Genomic DNA, 14,518 nt, shown 5'->3' with positions numbered 1-14,518 from the left:
CAAATATGTACGTGCATGCATCTAGTCTAAAACTGGAGCCGGAGCAACAAGATCCTCAGTGCCCCGCTTACAAAATTGTCTTATTACTCGTGCTCTAGGAGGGCACGAGTCTAGGTTTCGTCGTGTGTCGGTCGCGTTTTGGACCTCGATGACCCAGAATGCATTGCGCCCTTGACCCAGTAATGTATGACGAAATGTAATTATTTGACAATACAAGCCACTTTTACAAACAATACGGCAAAATATATTGCACAGAAGACATTACTACGGTGCGCGATGTATATTACGAGATATAATTATCCGACAATACAAACCACATTTTACAAACAATACAAAGGATGCAAAATATATATGCACAGAAAATATTACTACGGTGCAACATTTACATGCATATTCCTTGGTGCGATATATATTTTTAAATTCCTATATGAAAGCAAGATATATGATCGATGTTTTCGCAGTTTTAGACCTACAAATGCTTATAAATCACACTTATTAATACCTAAATGTTTGAACCTTGACATTACGAACAATACGAATCAATATTATTACAACTAGTTTTTTGAAAGCTTTCGTCGGAACTAAAACACTGCAGTGCAGTCTGCAGTCAATATATAATAGAAGCATTGACAAAGTAATATGTCACGCCGTGCGGATTGTTTATAGGCTACCTATAATCGGCATTTGTGAATTGTGATAATAATGTAAATGTATTATTTTATACTTGTGTGATACATTTTTGTCGTGCAAGTCCTCCCAGGCCCAGGGTAACCACAAAACCTTAACTTGCGCTATAGTTCCCACAACACGCCATGATTGTGTCCCTCAAGTAATGCTATTAAATCCCTAGAACACAATCCCTAGAGCACGAGTGTACGCTTAAGCCGGCGTCTTGTTTCCTTAAAAAGGGGCTTTGTCTTCCCAGATCTAAGCCATCTGGCTCGATCGTTGCTGGCATGTTGAAAGGTGGCAATTGCATAAATATTACTCATAAATATTATGGCATAAATATAACTCATGCATTGTAAATATTTATTTAGACTCTTAATTCACAAAAAAATACTTCATATATATTGATATATGCCCATTTCAGCACAATTCACTCCCCATGTATATTTTGGTTGTAATTTAATTTCTCTCGACTTGCTCCTCGAATCGGAAACGTGGAACGCGGAAAAGGCTCAAATAGTATAAATGGTAGAGACTGTATGAAAGTAATGAACCTATATCAATGATGTTCATTGTGTGACGTTGTTTATTACAAAAAAAATTCCGTGTTTTGTGAGGTTGAGTTTTGCGCTATGTTTTAAAGTGCGTGCAGTCCTTCCTTGCGCACAACTGGGCTGACACAAGCCCAAAGGGCAAGTTGCCAAGCTAACGTTTACAAACATTTAAGTTTAACCTTTCAGATATTTTGCTACATATATTTCGCTATATATAATTCATCAGAAAAGGAGCATTGGAATTTATCTTGCTTGGACAACATATCAGCTGTTGAGCAACAGGAAAATTTTCTCTAATTTTGATTTGGGCTCCCTTGATTAGAAATTACTTTCCGGATATTAAGTTGCAATTATGCATGGTCATTGCACCTTGAAGCCTGCCAGCTAGAGCGGCAAAATGAGCAAATTTGAAAGGCGCCTATCAACTGTTTATGCGTGCATGAGCGCACGGGTAAAGATCTTTACCAATAATTTTACGAAGACTGTCCCAAATATTTGCTGGATATTAGCATCTATGGAGAAGTCAAGGCGTTTTAACGCGTGCATATATAAAGGCTAATACCAGGTATGAACACTAAATGAAACATTAGCTATGATATAAGGAATGTCATGACTGGGCCACTTTATCATGCAGGCGCGCTTGCAATTATTTTCCTCCAAGCATTGAAATCAGGCTTATCGATGAGATCATCAACATAATTCGTATAACGGTTGGCTCGATTTAAACTAAAGTTTTTTCCCTTGAGTGTATTTGCTTGGCTAAACTGTAGCTCTCTATTAACCATGCATATATCGAAATATGACACGCATTCGAAGTAAGATTTCATATAGATGATCATGCAATTGTACATAACAAGACGTTCTCAATTGCATTTTATGTATATGTTGACGCGAGTAAAATGTATTCGGATATAAATGCGCACTGCAATGTAATCCTTTAGATTGCTTATCATTGCCGGTGAAATCAAGTTGGGCCACGATCATCCAATCATTCCGAATAAACATGACATGAAAGGTTGCCAGACCGTGAAAATGGCTTGGCTGAGGTTAGAAAAGTTGTTAGCTTGGGCCGTGGTTGTTACAATTTATAGGATGCATTTACTTACATTGAAACAACAATTGTTTACAAACTTTGCTGACATTTTTCATAAAAAAAGGGTAGATGCTACCTCGAAATATATATAATTATATGATATAAAAAGATTTCGCCAGACAAAATGGATTAATGCTTTCATGCATGTCTTATAATCTTGATTAGTTAATTTTACTGTAAGCAGGAGGCACAAATTGTGTCACAAGTAGATGTCTCGAAGATGTTGAGGATCGTTTGTTTCTTAAAATGGTGAGTATAAACTCCCCTGTGCATGCATTTGGCATTGTCGTTTCTATATGGGCGTCTGCTATTGCTATATGCTTTAGTGAAAATACTGTGCAATCTCTTCTTGCTGCCGGGGTTGAGTATTAAGTTGTTTTGCAGGGCGGAACTGATTTCGGACCTTCGAGATTTCGGATTGCCGCGGTCGTTTGAAATGAAGATTTCAAAAATTATCCCATTAATTTACGCGTTCTATTTCTTTAGGTCACTATTGTTAGGCTCATGCAGGTAGCATAGGTATCTACACAGTTAACTATGTAGAAGTTCGAATATTTGGGGGGAAATAAAATATTTCCTGATGAATATAGTGACCACCAAAGAATTTAGTTAGCTAATTTAATATCACAAGTATTATCGATATATTGGTTCATAAGTCATAACACATGCATATGTGATCGTATGGTCACAAAAACATATCACTTACAAAACATATCACTTAGCTTTGCGAAGAAAATATGGCGATGGTGCATGCAGTCGATAAAATAGATTATTATCATAATATTCTTAAGGTATAATGATGCCCTTAGTTGCTACTGACAGTACTGTGTATAGGCGACATTCCGCGACAAGCTTGACCGCAGCTAGAGGCTATTGCCGCACGGAACATATTGTGTGCACTATAGGTAAATATCCAAGCTTGTATTTTAAATATTCTATTACCGCGCAATGCATTGCTGAAATTTAAATGGGGATTTTCACGTGCATAAATGGTTTGGATATTTAATGCAGTAGGCTATTTGTACCAAATAAGTTTTGACAGCATGCAAGCATACGTTACTACGCTGGTTCGCATACAAACGAACTTTGCGTATGCGATATTCTGCATGTATAACTGTTATTGATGTCTGGTTATCATCTGTAAATAACTTGACCTTGCGCTAATTAATTTAGTCGTCTGCGCGTCAAAGAGTATAAGCAATAGTGTACAATGGAATCTCTTGTGTTTAGCTTAACATAAATATGTATCCAGTAGCTGAAACTCAACTAAACTGAGACGGTGACCAATGACATATTGCCTATGATATTATTATCGAAGCCAGGCCATTTATTGCAATCTTCGTTTACTCTCGGTTTAGAGCCGTGTTAATAAAGCGGATGCATGCAGCATGCATGATGTGTTTATATGTCCTTAACCACCATACATATAGTTTGTCCGTGGAGAGATTTACAACATCTATAACGTTGTTGCAAATAAACACGCGCTGAATATTTTGATGGGTATAGTTGCAGATGATGCATTGATTAATTTGACATAACGATGATAATTTGCACTAATAACTGAAGGCTTTCTAACGAATAAACCCGAATTTTGATACAAAATGCAAATGTACCTATATATGTATATAAGGTATAAAATAATGTGATTTAGGTAGTTTAGCTAATAAATTTAGTTAAACATTCAAATGAAGGTATAGCTATTTATATGTAGCCTACACGCATACTTGCGCCAACACATGTTACGTGTTTGAAAATATTTCCTATTAGTCAATAATATCTTGCGTCAATCATACGCGCAACAGGCGTTCAGACTAATTCGTTAAAACCGTTCATAAACATAAATCGTTCAAACGGCTTCAGATTGAACGTTTATTTATCCGTTCGTATTTTCGACTTTAAACGTTCACATTTTTAGCTGAATTCGTCAAAACGTTTTTTGGGTTCGTTGAAACGTTATGACAGATCGTTCACTACCCGTTCGTTATCCGTTCGTTTAGCCGTTTCAACGAAATATCGTTAACGTACGTTTTCCCGTGGAAGGTCACATATTGTTGAATACTGTCTATCTCCTTTCGAAAGTGTGAAATAATTTCAGCAAGGTTTTCGACAGAGTGTGACAGCGATTGGATTGAAAATCTGTTGAGCTCTTGGCCAGATCGAAGATTATCAATATGAGAATAAACATCCTTGTCTTTAATAGAGGACTTGTATTCTCGTAGATTTTTATAAACAGAGTAGCTTCGTGTATTTAACCAACTCATCCCCTGCTATATGTAGCAAATTCTTGTTCTTACGCCAGGAGATAGAGATATCCGGGGCAGAGAATATCTTTTTGTCGCCGCCAGGTTGCTCCCAGACACCATCAAGCTTTAGATCGTCGCTAACAAATTTCTTTAAAGAATCATAATCACCTTGCCATGCAAAGCATAAGTTATAGCTTAGAAATTCCATTTATAACTGATCAAATTGAAACTGTACAGTCGCTTAAAGATATTATATGTTATTGGGTTAAATAACGGAGCTAGAGAATACACGTCCATACAAGGCCAGGCCTTTTTTTTCTTTTTGGCGTAAAGCATAGCACGTTCGTAAGGCATAGCAGGTTCGCAAGGCATAGCAGGTACGTAAGGCATAGCAGGTTCCCATGTGGTCACGAAGAATGACAAGGATTGGAAGAATCGTCGTTCATCGAGTTTGTAAAAAGAAAATTGATATTTTGAACGAATAAAGTTGACTGTGTCGCATGTTCGAGAATTTAATGCATGTTTAATTGATTGAATAGGGAAAAATATGGAGGATGCGGGCATCGATCCCGCTACCTCGCACATGCAAAGCGCGCGCTCTTCCATTTGAGCTAATCCCCCAGAGCCACAACCACCGTAACGCATTGTTTCAATGACAAATAATTATCTATTTTGAGTTTTTTACATTTGATTACACAGCAAAAAATGAATTTCTTAAGAAATTGAATTTTCTTGTTTTAAGAAAATATTTACTTGTTTCAAGAAATAATTTTCTTATTTTGAGAAAATATTTTCTTAAGATTTTTTTCTTCTTAATTTGAGAAAACATTTTCTTGAAATAAGAAAATTATTTCTCAAAAAAAAATGAGAGATATCACTTTCTTATTATAAGAAAATGTTTTTCTTAAAATGAGAAATTGTTTTCTTAAGAAAATATTGAGATATCAATTTCTTGTTATAAGAAATATATATTCTTAAACTAAGAAAATGCTCTTCGCATTAAATTTGAACAATTTCAGCTGAGAGTAAACTTTAAAATTACTAGTGTTTCAAATGTTCCTTATTGTTGAAGTTTGTTGATTTCAAAAATTTATATGGTTCATATTTTATTGTTTTTCGTTCTGATGATTTTTCAACAATGAAGCTTTTCGTACTTGCACTTTACAAGCATGGCGTGACGTATTCGGTCAAGAACTGTTAAAATAGAACAAAGTCATAATATAATGTTTGCAAAATGCTGTTTTCAAATACAGAAATCCAGCGGGAGATAATTCAAAGCATTCAAAGGTTTAATAATTAATACTGATAATTATATTGTCCAGCCTGACGCAGAGCCTGATTATTCCATTTATCCCATTATGCCTTTCGAGCGTAGACCACGAGGGAAATTTGAATACTTAACGAAACAACCTATAACGCTATAAACGCATATTAAAGAAATATTGCTTTTTATGGCGGATATGGCATTTGTATCTTGTTATTAACTTTATATATTACCGATAAAGATATGGACGTTTAGGATGTAAGAAAATATACACTATATCGGCGCAAATTTGTGGTATTTCCTAAGGTAAGTTGATGTTTCATGATGTCATATGCCAACATGCTGATCGAGTGTGTTATTATATACAACGTATAAGCCATTATTTGTTAGCCTTCGTTAGCCTTTATTCCACCCTATTATAGATCAAGAATTGTATTTAGGTCTTTCTTCATCGTTTAATGATTTGCGCTATGATTTTGCATGTTATTATCTGTTTATATAGTCAAATAGTTGGCTATAGCAGGGATAGCTAAACAATACCGTAGAATTCCTCAGCAATTAATGCCTAGAATACCTCAGAGGAGCAACATAGAATAGTCCAATGTTGTGATATATATAACTAAGGAGCAGCATATGGCAGTGTTTGAAATGTAGGATTAAAGTTGAGTTGTATTTTCAGATTGATACTAAATCCAGAGGGGTTATTAAATGTAACAGTGCTTAAAACTCCACAGTAGGGTTGCGACTGTTCCAAAGGGTATAAAATGTGCATCAAAGTCTGCCTATATCATTAAAATTATCACAAAGCTCTCTATTTTGCCTTCAGATACATTTATCCATACATATTTTGTTAGGGACAATTTTTGCATTTAACACCATTTTATTTCATTTGATATAAGGCCTCTATCTATATATTGTTTGAATTAATTACATGCAGTTTCATGGTGAATTGATTGGAATTTAAACTATCATAGGGAGGTAGAAAAGCAGTGTAGAATGGGTTGAAGGATGGGTGTATTTGATAATGGTCCTAAAGTAGTTTTCTTAAAGATGCCGGTATTGCAAGCGATAGCTAAAGAATAGCTTAAAATTCCCCAGAGTAGCTAAATTATCATTTACCAGTATTTTTTGTTTGATGTACTCAATTCCTAACATGATTGCAAAGTTTTATTTTAAGTTAAGTGTGAACTTAGGATTTACTTCACACCAATTTTTAAATTATTTACTCTCAACTTTATCTGATGATGTCTCATCTGATTTTAAGCACCACAAAAATCCTTTTGCAATAATTGATCTGTACTGCAATAATTGATATTTAAAAACATGTCAAATAAACACTGGACAAATACAAAACCTTCAAAGCCGTGGTGCAATATTATATATAATCATTTCTCAGTATTTCTATACAATCATGTAGGGCCTATAATTCTCATGTATTAATTAATGTCTGCTGTGTATTCTATATTATGACTCATGAATATTTTTATAAATTTACATTACATTCTTACTTATAACAAAATATCATGTCAGAGTTTCTAGGGTTTCTTGAGAAATAACTTTTCTTATTATAAGAAAATATTTTCTTAGAAATATTTCTTATATTAAGAAAAATTTCTTAAGAAAATTTTTCTCATTATGAACATTCTATAAGAAATTTTGGACTCATTTCAAGATAATTTTCTTAAACTGAGAAATTATTTGTGCGCAACTTTTCTTATTTTGAGAAAATTTTCTTAAGAAAAAAATTCTTAAGAAAAAAAGTAAGAAAATTTTCTTATTATTCTCCCAAGAAAATTTGAACTCATTTTAAGAAAATTTTCTTAATATGAGTTTTTTTTTTCTAGAAATAAGAAAATGATTTTTTGCTGTGTACCGAAACAAACTATTTGCGAAAACCGCAAAATGAAAGCATTTTTTTAAAAATTTTGCAGACATACCAAGCTAACCGGCAAAATATTTCAAATTATTTCCTGCCGAAACCCGGAATTGAACCAGGGACCTTCAGATCTTCAGTCTGATGCTCTCCCACCTGAGCTATTTTGGCATACAGCTCAAAACTTTGGAGGATGCAGGCGTCGATCCCGCTACCTCGCGCAAGCTAAGCGCGCGCTTTACCATTTGAGCTAATCCCCCAATAGCTGCCTTTCCTTACATCTTTTCCAACAATTGTTAAAATATAGATCACTCTCTACCAAATTAAAAATTGATTTTCTAAGTTTGATTCGTGTAGCATTGCACTTAATTTATAGCTGTAATGCCAACATTTTCTTGAACATGCATCGCATAATGAACTTCTGTAAAACAAATTGCGTCGATTCAAAATGTGTTTCATATAGCGGATCTGGAGTAAGATTGTGGCCGAAATTGACTACAATATGTGGCGTTGCGCTGGTGATTCAGTTGTAAAATTCTCGCCTGCCACGTCGGAGACCGGGGTTCGATTCCCCGCTAGCGCATGCAATTTCTCTCGGATGCACTGTCCTAATCAATAACACCCATCCTGTGGTTTCTTTTTCGCGCTTGCTGTGTCGTACCAAAATCATCAGAAGAAACGAGTAATTTCGAAATAAAACGATATTGTTACGTAAGGCATAGGAAGTTCCCATGTGGTCTAGTGGCTAAGATCTGGCGTTTTCACCGCCATGGCCCGGGTTCGATTCCCGGCGTGGGAAACCCGTTTTTATAATTATGGCCCGCTAAAAGAGATTACGGCAATACATTTAACACCTGAATTATTATTATTCCAGGACAAGAAGACTGACAAGGATAGGATGATTCACGTTTCATGGAGTTTGTTAAAAAGAATTTGATATTTTGAACGAATAAAGTTTAGTTGCGTTTTCGAGAATTTAATGTGTTTTTAATTGATTTATTGAAAACTGAAGTATAAATACTATTTTTAAAAATATTACGAAAAACTTTTAACGCAAAGCAACGGTTTTCTGAAGAATGATTTGAGATCCAAAGCGTAAAATTTTGGAGGATGCGGGCGTCGACCCCGCTACCTCGCGCATGCTAAGCGCGCGCTCTACCATTTGAGCTAATCCCCCAATTGCTGCCTTTCCTTAAATCTTTTCCAACAATTTTTAGAAGATAGATCACTCTTTACGAAATTAAAAATTGAATTTCTAAGTTTGATTCGTGTAGCATGCCACTTAATTTATAGCTGTAATGCCAACATTTTCTTAAACATGCATCGCATAATGAACTCCGGTAAAACAAAATACGTCGATTCAAAATGTGTTTCATACACCGGAACCGGAGTAAGCTTGTTCCCATGTCGTCTAGTGGCTAGGATCTGGCGTTTTCACCGCCATGGCCCGGGTTCGATTCCCGGCGTGGGAAACCCGTTTTTATAATTATGGCCCGCAAAAAGAGATTACGGCAATACATTTAACACCTGAATGAGTATTATTCCAGGACACGAAGACTGACAAGGATAGGAAGAATTGCGTTTCATCGAGTTTGTTAAAAAAAATTTGATATTTTGAACGAATAAAGTTGAGTTGCGTTTTCGAGAATTTAATGTTTTTTTAATTGATTGAATAGGAAAAAAATATGGAGGAGGCGGGCATCGATCCCGCTACCTCGCGCATGCAAAGTGCGCGCTCTTCCATTTGAGCTAATCCCCCACAGCCGCCGGAGTGAATTGAAATCCATTGTTACCATGACACATATCTATTTTGGGTTTTTTACATTTGATTACCCAAACAAACTATTTGCGAAGACCCTAAAATGAAAGCATTATTTTCAATATTTTGCAGACATACCAAGCTAACCGGCAAAATATTTCAAATTATTTCCTGCCGAAACCGGGGATTGAACCAGGGACCTTCAGATCTTCAGTCTGACGCTCTCCCACCTGAGCTATTTCGGCATACAGCTCAAAACGAGGATTCATATTCTTCAGGCGTTTTCGATCATCTACCTAGTTCTTATTCTACTTAAATTCACAAATTTTGCAAGGCTATACATTTAGCACCATTAAGAATTCGGAAATTTAATACCAAATAACATTAAATTGGTTTCTTACCGCATTTTCGACATTTAATCCTGTGTCGTTGGAATTGCAGAAGGTTCGCATAACCGTTAACGGATACCAAGGCTTGATATACTTTTGGCAATGCAAGTATTTAGGAAGTTAATAATTTTTATCAGAAAAATGTAAATATTTAGAAAAGACGAAAAGGCTTTATTAAAAACAGCAGAGATAAAATAATATGACGAAATTGAAATACTTCTTTGACAAATTCAAATTTCGCGCGCTTATTACTAATCATGTTTCGCAAAAGTGTCAAATAAGTAAAAAGAGGAAGTAAAGTAACGTTTTCACACTCAATCCAGTTGTTGTCTTTCTACTCTCAATCCAGTCACTCCCAGTTGTGATATATCTGGTTAATGAAATTGCTTAGTGCATACTGATCCAGACGTTAAATGCATGGTTCAGTAAGTAACATATTATATAGTTCAGTATTTATTGGGTCAATTAATTATCATGATTTGGTGGCTAAAATAAGCATGGCTACGTGCTTAGTAACCAAGCCTTAAAGTGCCTATATCACTCCTGGGATCTTTATGCATTTGAAAAGAACGTAAAAAGTTAGTTGATACATTATAAAGTTTTTTGAATAATTTCGAATATACAAGCCTCTAAACTATCTGCGTTTCCTGAGTCCCAACCTCCTAGGTTTAAACACGGCTATTTAATCTGAAACTGCCAATTGTTTACAGGAGCCTGGGACTCAGGAACTGCAGGTAGTTTAAAGGCTAGTATCTTCAAAAATGTTGCACTTAATCAAAAAAAAATTTTAATATATTAACTAATATTTTACATTCTTTTCAAATGCATAAAGATTCCACGAGTGATATAGGCAACTTAAAGTGTTCCAAAAACATGTTCTGTAATCGGCATCGCGTTTGTAGGTCACACGAACCTCTGTTCCTGCTACTACGTTCATCTTAACAAGAAGCGACTAGTCCTTGTAGAATTTTTTAAACATTTCATGATTAAAAGAAAAACTGAAAGAACATAGAATCAGGACAGTTTAAATTTTTCATTCAAATGACAATGACACAGCTTTGCTTTGCAGACTTTGTTCTTCACACTTCTCGAGTTAGTATGTCTCTTCCGACTATATTGCTTTCATACTCACAATAGAAATCCAACAAATAACCATGATAATATCTTCTTTTTTGCAGCGCCGTTCGAACACAACAATTATGACTTAAAACAACTAACAACTTATAATAAATTAAGATACTCTAATCTCTAAATTCTTAAAAAGTTTAATATAGTACATCATGCAGCGACTCAACATACGTTAAATTTAATTACAGTATATGACGTAATGTCTTTGGTCGTGACTGATCTCACGTCACACTTCTCGGTTTTAAAATTTAAATCTCACTCACAACACCAAACATGCAAGAGCAAAGTGTCTTCTTGAAGGGTGATCTGATGATTAGACTGGAACCTTTGGCGTCGATGGCGTCACTTGACAACAAGATGTGAATAATCTTTAGGTAAATAACTTCTGTCATCCCTATCTATATAGATCACAAGAACCTACATTGATATGCCATGCTTCTAAACCGCAAGGCCTTTCTCCATAACGATCCATAGTGGGTCGTGAATGTAATCTTAGTGTGGTTATTACACTCATTTATAGTTAAACCAGAGCAGTGATAAATGTGATTAATTATATACCTGTTGCTGTGAAACAATAAACTTCAATTAATTTTGTTATAATGGTTGAATAAAGCGTTCCAAAGACACTTCATGTACCAGGCAACTCAGAAGAAAATGCACATTGTGAGTGAGAATTTAAAATAAGCTTAACTTAACTACTCAATACCATGCAGTCTTTTGTGTCAATTACTCAAATTCATATAAAGAAAAGAGATACAAAAAAACACTTTAACAATTTATTTTTGATTAAAATTACCAACAAAACTGCATGCAAAACTATAAAACAACAAAAAAATTCATCTTCATCTCGTTTTCTTTAGTGTTTGTTTACGCTTCTGAAAAAATTGAAAAAAGAAAAATTAGAAGTGAGATCATTTTGGGACAATAATCGTTATACTAACTTTACTTTGATTTGAAGAATTTTAGGAGAATTGAACAATCATTCTTGCTATAACGTTTTAAATAGTACATAGGACTTATAACGTACTTTTTCACGGCCGATTATAATCTATGACCATTTCATTCCAACCAGCACAATCATTAAGACCAGCCAAATTTGGATTCCACACACTTAAACACTGATCATATTCCACTGATTTAATGTGACCATCGCCGGAAATTTGCCACTGTAGTGAGTTTTCAGAACATGGTTTGAGAACAACTTGTTTGTTGGTTGAGGTTTTAACATCAAAGCAGTTCCCACTTCTTAAATCTTTTATGAATTTTCTTTTAAGAATTCTAAAATAACTTGGAGGAAGTTTTACCCACGAGAACCTCAAGGAATTTCCGAAGCTGTGCAGATAACCATATTGCTTGTCTGTTACCGTGAACTTTACTCTTCCTAAAAGGGAATTTCATAATGAGAAAAATTCTGTCAAATGCAAAGCACTTCGCACAGGGTTTTTTTTAATTTTTGCGGCTTGTACAAAATGTAGTTAGCTACGAAACAGTACATATATAAACATATATTGTTACTCGGACTTGAACCTTTCATCAGCCATATTTTATTTTTACAATAGTTTTTGTAGAGAGCGGTAGGATTTGAGATCAGTTGAGCCCCACTCATTTCTTTTGAATGCAATAGCGGGCCGAACTGAGTATGTGAATAAACACCCTCCCAGTTATCGTTCTAGCAATGGCCCTGAATTTGAATAGATTTAAAAACCCCGTGGATTAAGTCCTTAATTCACTTTTTTGGGAGACCACAATTTTGTGGCAATCACCTGCCTTACTGTGAAAAAATTTAAAGTCCAAAACTTACAATACTGAAATAGATGTTGAGATAACGTAATAGAGTTTGATGTAATTTAATCCTTACGGGAATGACTAAATTCGGCCGCATTCAGGAGAACGAAAACCAGGAAGAGAGCAAAGTTCAAAGAAGCCATTGGCGATATTCAACTTTCCTTTTCAGCTGTGACTCTGAAAGAAATTTTAACACACAAATCAATAACAAACTCACGTTACCTAATCCCCATTCAACGTTAAGTGTGTAAAAATTTTCCAAATGATTTGTAATATATAGAGCTGAAAGTACATTTTTAAAGTTGACAAGGACCTCGTATACTACCATTTCTACTAGCGATAATTTTCAGCAAAGACAAACGTAATTCTGCATACATTAAACAATCACTTCGGCTCGTATGCACAATTTTTGCATTACCTGTACTTCTGCGGCATAACGCAGACAGTTTATAAACTCTCGCATCTCAAGTAAACGTGTTTTTGCTGCAAACCGTAACTGAGAACGTCACAAAATCATCACAAACAAAGATTAAACGTCAAATGCTATCTTTCGAATATTGTATATTGAGTGATTTCAGTCGACTCTAAAAGTTTTGTAATTACATACTCTATCTTTAGTGTATTAAAATTCAAATTACGCTTTCAAAAACATTTTTAAACCGATAAACCGATGTTTATCGGGTTAAAACTATATCCATGTTGAATTGTTATCACGTTTCATTTTGCACGACGTGCATTACGGCTAGCTACGCTGCCCTTGGCTGCGATTATAGGCGAGTTTCATGCATACTTTATTAGGCTACCTATACAGGGTGAGTCAGAAAAAAGTCCCCTCTATTGAAATCAAGCCTTTGTTAGAATCTGATTGCCTTAATATTATGATAAACCCAATTGAAAGCAAGACGCTTTATTTGAATGCCTCAACCTAATAACTATGCTATTTACACACTACTGCGTTGATCATGCATTCAAATCAACAAAGGCTTCATTTCAATAGGGGGGACTTTTTTTGACTCACCCTGTATTAAATAATTATACTCATTTGAAACCTGTTGTTTTAGCAATAATAGGGACAGACAGCTTTATCCATTATATGACTTCATTTATCAATAAAGAGATGATGTTATAGGATATAAATTATATATGACAAATATTCCCCTTTATGTTTCACAAATTTAAGACGGATATTCGCTTGATTATTCTCTTATTCATGCAGTAGAATGTCGCCATATACAAGGGGCTTGTTTTATAATACTACCTTTTGCATTATTATATTACCTTTCGTATTTATTTCCTATAGTTAGGTATATGAATGTAGGCTTGCATATGCAAGTAGCGCTCTCAAATCCTAAGATTACCTACGTAAAATTATGCTCCTATGACGGCGTGTAAATTAACGTTCGTGCATTAGTAAAAGATTTTTGAATAAGAAAATAACGTTCCATCATACCTGAAATATCTTCAACTTTGTTTGGCCTTTGCGGTTACTGGTTCCAATGTAGTCGCAAGCTAATGAAATCCGTGAACAAATCACTAAGTTTTATATGTCCACTTTAATTATCATAAACAGGCCCGTAGGAATTGTATTCAAATTTCTATTGATTAAGCTAAGCGTTTGTTTTGAGAAACACTCTGGCCCCTCTCCAAATTACATGCATGAAACGCCCCTCAGTTGTTCTGTGCAATATCAAACTTCTCTTACCATTTAGCATTATATGGGTCTGTTTGTAACAACAAAGGAAAATAATTATAACTTGATAT

At 34.9% G+C, this 14,518-nt stretch overlaps 1 long non-coding RNA gene and 4 other non-coding genes across 5 annotated transcripts; 2 read left to right on the top strand and 3 right to left on the bottom strand.

The window, feature by feature from the left end:
• Positions 1 to 7,794: 7,794 nt before the first annotated feature.
• On the bottom strand, positions 7,795 to 7,867 carry Trnaf-gaa. The gene has a single exon. It is a non-coding gene; the product is annotated as a tRNA-Phe (tRNA).
• A 556-nt stretch (positions 7,868 to 8,423) lies between these two features.
• Positions 8,424 to 8,495, top strand: Trnae-uuc. The gene has a single exon. It is a non-coding gene; the product is annotated as a tRNA-Glu (tRNA).
• A 601-nt stretch (positions 8,496 to 9,096) lies between these two features.
• Positions 9,097 to 9,168, top strand: Trnae-uuc. Its single transcript has one exon. It is a non-coding gene; the product is annotated as a tRNA-Glu (tRNA).
• Positions 9,169 to 9,627: 459 nt separating this feature from the next.
• Trnaf-gaa lies at positions 9,628 to 9,700 on the bottom strand. Its single transcript has one exon. It is a non-coding gene; the product is annotated as a tRNA-Phe (tRNA).
• A 2,066-nt stretch (positions 9,701 to 11,766) lies between these two features.
• On the bottom strand, positions 11,767 to 14,278 carry LOC114541196. Its single transcript, XR_003689203.1, has 4 exons — positions 14,208 to 14,278; positions 12,831 to 12,934; positions 12,000 to 12,353; positions 11,767 to 11,847 (listed from the first exon to the last, which is right to left on the bottom strand). It is a non-coding gene; the product is annotated as an uncharacterized LOC114541196 (long non-coding RNA).
• Between the last annotated feature and the right edge of the window lie 240 nt (positions 14,279 to 14,518).

Source organism: Dendronephthya gigantea, unplaced genomic scaffold (assembly GCF_004324835.1).
Source record: "Dendronephthya gigantea isolate DGI-Jeju-01 unplaced genomic scaffold, DenGig_1.0 000273F, whole genome shotgun sequence".
NCBI classification, from domain to species: Eukaryota; Metazoa; Cnidaria; class Anthozoa; order Malacalcyonacea; family Nephtheidae; genus Dendronephthya; species Dendronephthya gigantea.
This window is presented reverse-complemented; position numbering and strand designations above follow the sequence as displayed.